This window comes from Bactrocera oleae, chromosome 5, assembly GCF_042242935.1.
Source record: "Bactrocera oleae isolate idBacOlea1 chromosome 5, idBacOlea1, whole genome shotgun sequence".
NCBI lineage: Eukaryota > Metazoa > Arthropoda > Insecta > Diptera > Tephritidae > Bactrocera > Bactrocera oleae.
Genome location: NC_091539.1, coordinates 62,837,977 through 62,843,976, shown reverse-complemented (window position 1 = coordinate 62,843,976; position 6,000 = coordinate 62,837,977). Strand labels below are relative to the sequence as shown.

Sequence of the window (6,000 nt, the reverse complement as noted above, 5' to 3'; positions counted from 1 at the left end):
TTTCGTATTCAAAAACAAACAAAAAAAAAAAACAAAACGTCACGAGACGATTTGTCTTCGCACTCGAATGAATTAATTGAACTTTAAATGCAAACAACGTAAAATGTGCTAAATGGGTGGGAAAGCGTGTAGTGAATTTCAATATAGTACGTTGACTTTATATTCATGTACTCGTATACTATCGGTACATACAGATATTGCATTACATACTTAAACTACTAACTTTTTGAGTTTACCAGCATTAACGTGGATAATTTGATAAGGTCTTATCTGATAGCGCGACGCGACCGTTACTTGGCGAAGAGTTTATGTGGGGGATGTAGCTCAGTGGTAGAGCGTTCGCTTTGCATGTGAAAGGCCCCGGGTTCAATCCCCGGCATCTCCAGTCGAATTTCTTTTTTGTTTCGAAGTTTTCTTAATAATTTTCAGAAATTTGTCTATTTGAAAATCGGGGTGAGGGTAGCAAAACGGTCTTCTATGAAATACTGCAGTTAGTAAAGATTTCCAAAACTTATAAAGACTTTATTCTACTCATTCTATTGACTAGAGGTCGCTACGGTCGAAGCTTTTTTTAAATTACTTTGAGTAACAGAAGTAGAGCGAGAAATAGAGTGAGAGTGAGCGAGAGAGAGGGATAGAAAGAGAAAAGTATACAATTGAAAATTTCCTGCACGCTTAGAACATTTTCTGAATATCATAGTGGGCACCGCAACTAAAATATTTCTCATTTCCACAACAGACTTGAATGTTCGTCTTACGTACTATACATTAAGTTTGCTACGAAGTTTTTAACACCCAGTAGGAAACAGATCAGCATGACGAGCCATGGTCTGAAATTTTTGCCCACGACCTACTCTCTCTTCACGAAGATGCTCATTTTTCGGAACCGCCGATATCCGCCTACTATAGCATATAGCTGCCATAAAAACTGAAGGATTCAAATCTTGTCCGTGTATGGAAAACTTTTTTATTTGATGAGATATCTTCACGAAATTTGGTATGTATTATTGTTCGGGGTACAGGTACAATCTCTGAAGAAATTGTTCCGGATGTTCCACTATATCGTATAACTGTCGTACAATCTGACCGATTAATTTTAAGATAAATATCTTTAATACATACTCTTTAATGCTATATGAAATGCACCTGCTGAAAGGTATTATAGTTTCGGTGCAACCGAGGTTAAAGTTTTTTTCTTTTATTTGTTAAAATATTGAACTTTATAGCACTATTATGCTCACCACACCTGTGCTAAATGAAAACTTCACACAGACGGTATTTTTTATTATCCAACTAACAACTTAATAATTATTTACCTAAATAGGTAAATCTAAGAAAAATAAATGATTTTGCTATGCGGAAATGTCACCTGAAAGCCGTAACTCAGCCCTGCCAGACGATTTGCAGGAAAAATATAGAAAAATCTGTGCGTGTTTGTAGGTAGTGGTATATCGCTACCTATTGAAAACGCACTCAACTTCATTTCGTTTTCAGATGCAATGCCCAATTTTGTGCCACTTTTCAGCAAACAAAAATGACACTTGTCAAATAAAAGTGTTTAGGAAAAAGAAGAAGAGAAGATATTGCAAATTTTATGCTTTCGAATGTATTGTTTGTTTAAGACACGGTAGTTTTGAATACAATAAATATGCTTAACAAAACTATTCGAAACTGTTTATGTCCAACAATTGAGTATGTATGTATTTATACGTATACATATACATATGTGTGTGCATGTATATCACAAGCGCATATGAAAAAACAACAAATGAGCGTAAAATGATCATCACTGCGTGTTTGCAATGCGTTATGACAGCTTAAAAACACACATGCCACATACACATGCCTACATGCGCACACAAACATGCATATATATTTATTTATGGTATATGTGTGAACACTGAATAAGTTGTTTAGCTGCCAACTTTAGGTCCAACAAGAAGTCGTTGAAGGCTTTAACTCAGCTCTACTAGCCCACTGATGTACAGCTGTTTGTATGTATGTATGTTTTTATTTGCATTTGTTGTTATCTACTTAACGGTAATGCATTGTTGACTTTTAATTTATTTCAGCAGCTGTTAGACGTCATTGCTATCTTTTGTTTTGTTGCAAATTTTCAAACAATACCATTTTTGAAAACGCTCTGTGGCATTTTATGTTGCCACGTCACGTCACGTGTTTTGTCAGGGATTACATTTTCTATTAAAAAGTGTTTTACAACTATTTCGTATACTAAAAAATTTTTAAAATTATTTTTAAAGAGGTTATAATAAAGTGGAAAGCAGTATTAAATATCAAAACTCTTTCCCGTTATACACTTGACGTCACTTTCGTATGGTAAACGGTTTATGGAGCTTCTGATTAATTTTTAATAAAAAACAAGAAAATAAAGCTAGAAAACCCTTCAAAAATAAAAAAGCTCCATACAAGACCTTTATTTTGATGGGACGGTTTGTATAGCAACTACATATATGCTATAGTAGTCCGATCTGAACAATATATTCGTGGAATGTAGCGTTGATGTGGAGAATAATCCATGTTAAATTTCGTGAAGATATCTTGTTAAATAAAAAAGTTTTCCTTACAAGGACTTAAATTGGATCGGTCATCAATATCTTAAAAACTAAGGGACTAGTTCGCATCTATACAGACGGGCAGACAAATGGACATGGCTAAACCGACTCAGCTCATCACGCTGAACATTTATATATATAGTACAAGTATATGCCCTATAGGGAAGAGCCTCCGACGTTTTCTTCTGGTTGTTACAAACTTCCTAGCAAACTTAATATAATTTGTTCAAGGTATAAAAAGAAAATTGCAACAATCCCAAAATATGCGGCAGGTACTCTTATTTCTATACTCTGGGACCTATTGAAGTATCCTAGATAATTAGAAAAAAGTTCCAAAAATGGTTTGTTTGTATTCTAGTAATAAATGAAAAATTTTGGTAATCCTTACAATAAAGTCTTAAATGTTGATACACAATAACAACATTCATTTTTTAATCATAGTAAGGTCGATTGAAATTTTGTGTGTCGGTGAAATTCAATCTACCGAACCCATGCAAGGGTTTAGACTTGAGAAGCCTTCTATTGACCTAGTAGTCACAAAATGCATACTATTTTTTAAATGGCCCGAACGAAATCCATCAAAGTAATACACTACATAGTATGTATTTCCATGTACGTTCTCTGAAAACTGTTTGATATTATTATCGAAGGAAATCTTCGGTTACAGATGTATGGACCTTTACATGTTGGATCGATGTTTTGTACGAACTTAATGACGTCAGAAGGTTCTTCATTTTGAAAATACTTTTATAAAGAAGGAGCTGCATCATCTCAAAAATCAGTCAACTGACTAATTTCGAGGGTTTCACGTTGATTTGTTAGGAAAATTTTCATTTGACTTCTATTTTAGCATAAAATGTATTATTTGACTTTCTGTTTCCTCATCTACAAATGTGCTTTTTTTACTTATTCTTAGTATGTCAAGGCTTAATAACACCGTCTTTGCAGCTATTCAACCTAACCTAATTAACACAATTATTATTATGAGCATATAACATACATATTTACACTCACATAAAAACTACAACTACTTTATTTATAATTATTTTTGTTGTCTTATTCTTTAGTTTGCACTTGAAATTTAATTTATTTATTTCTAATTTAAACTATTTGCTTTTTTTGTTGTAATTATTTTATCATGCTCTTGCAACATGTTGCTACAGAGTATAATGGTTTTGTTCACCTAACGGTTGTTTGTATCACCTAAAAATAAGCGAGTTAGATATAGGTTTATATAAATGATTAGAATGAAGAGACGATTTGAAATCCGGGTGACTGTCTATCCGTCCGTCCGCCCGTCTGTGCAAGCGATAACTTGAGTAAAAATTAAGATATCTTAATGAAACTTAGTACACGTGTGATCAAAATTGGACGTTAGGCGTGGCACCGCCCACATTTAGGTGAAATCACATGTATCTACAGACATACTCCACCAATGTCAACCAAATAATGTCAACAAGTATATAACATAATCCTGACGAACCTATGTCCCATTGTGAAAATGGGCGCAATCGGAATACAACCACGCCTACTTCCCATAGAGCTTAATTTTAAACTCCATATGATTCTTTCACTTTCCAGTACACAAATCAAGCATCAATGAATATATTCGGATATAGCTTTGCAGAAATAGTACCTTTGAGGTATCCTTGCGTGTCTCAAGAGTGTAAAATGTTCGGTTACACTGGAAGCTATCACTTCCTTACTTGTTATTATTATGTTTTATTAGCGTTTTCACACTGTGTGATTTTTGGTAGTCAGTTATTTATTTTTACTTTTTTTTTCTTTTCTATGACATTTTTGTATTTTGCTTTGTCTTTTTTTATTAGTTTATTTACTTTTCGCTTCTACGCACACTTCAAGTGCTTCAAGTATTATGCCATTAACGCAGCCAACGCAGACAACGCAGTCGACGCATCGGTAAGTTCGGGTATTTACATGGTGATTATATATGTACATATGTATAAATGTACATATGTTTGTGCTGAAGGTCAAGTTTACCTGAGCAATTATTAGTTTACTTATTTTTGCTGTTTTGCTTTTTTGCCTTTAATTTTTGCAATTACCAAAGCCGAACTTAACGGCATATCTGCGTAATTAATGTCTGTTAAATTAATTTCATTAAATATTATTTGATATTTATTTAAATGTCAATGGCAACTCTAATAATTTGCTGACACCTGATAAATTTGCTTTCAAACTAAATCAAGAGCTAAGAATGGTTGAAATGAAGCTTGCGAAAGTTTTATTCCGTTACTCTTTTGGGAGTGCGTTTGACAGACATTTATTTGGGTTGTGACGTCATAAACGAAAGAAGAAACACTTATTTGTGTAAACATATTTGCCATATTTGTCCCGGCAAAATTTTGGGACGCTTAACTCGGAATCCGGACAGCCCCGGCCAAACCGGGACGAATTGTCGGTTAAGTCTAGACACATTAACTTTTGTAATGGCAACTCCGATTTTGAAAGAAAGCGAGTAATATGCATATTATGACAGGAGTGCTTTTAAGATTAAAGTATTGGAATTATCTGAAACTAGTACAGAATATTTATGGGCCAGCAGCTAGTTGTTCAATGCTGAATAAGCAAGAAGCCAATAATTTGCAACAAAATGTTCCTTATTTAAAGAGAGCCTTTGAGATGTAGTCAAACTCTGGTACACTGGTTTTTTGTTTATGTTGGTATTTTGTTTCAATCAGGTCTAGTTTTTTGTGACAGCTACATGTTCATTCGGACCTCTAAGAGCTATGAAGAAAAAATTCGACTGGAAATGTTCTGAGAATGTTGTGCAAAATTTTCTAGAAAACCATAAAGCGGAATATTATAAAGACTTAATAAATGCATTAACAATGCCATGGGAAATGTTGTGCTATCAAGGGAAATGTTGCGCAGAAATGCTAGCAGATTATTGTTGGATACTTAAAAGAGAGTAAACTACTTTCCTCTGGCTTATCAAAGTTATGCTTCTACTATTAATTGTTACATAAAATGACAAACCTTTAAAATAATGCTGAAAATAGCACTCAATTCGGTGGTAATTCCATTTACATAACAGGATTCTACCTTAACCGTTGTTTTTTTGGTTAGTCTTGATTTTATGATATAAATATAGTTCAAGTGTTTCGACAACATTTTTTTGTGTGTCGTTTTCTAGCTTCACTTTCATTTCATATCGAATCGCATGCAAATTTTCATGAAAGAAATCGAAATTTATGATAACTGCTGCCTTGTTTTTTTATAACTTTTTCAAGTTCATTAAATAATTATGCAGAATAATTAGGCGACTTTATGCAACTGCTATGCATTTTCTCTGCCTTAACATATTTTTGCTTTGATCGAAAAAGAAATAAAATCGACCAGCATTTCATAAGAGACAGCCGAAATTTCGGCATACATTTACGAAAGTGATGGTGTCTTAAAAACT

General features: G+C 33.6%; 1 non-coding gene across 1 annotated transcript; it reads left to right on the top strand.

Annotated features, from left to right (window-relative positions):
• The first annotated feature begins 313 nt into the window (after window positions 1–313).
• TRNAA-UGC (transfer RNA alanine (anticodon UGC)) lies at window positions 314–385 on the top strand. The gene has a single exon. It is a non-coding gene; the product is annotated as a tRNA-Ala (tRNA).
• The last annotated feature ends 5,615 nt before the right edge of the window (window positions 386–6,000 follow it).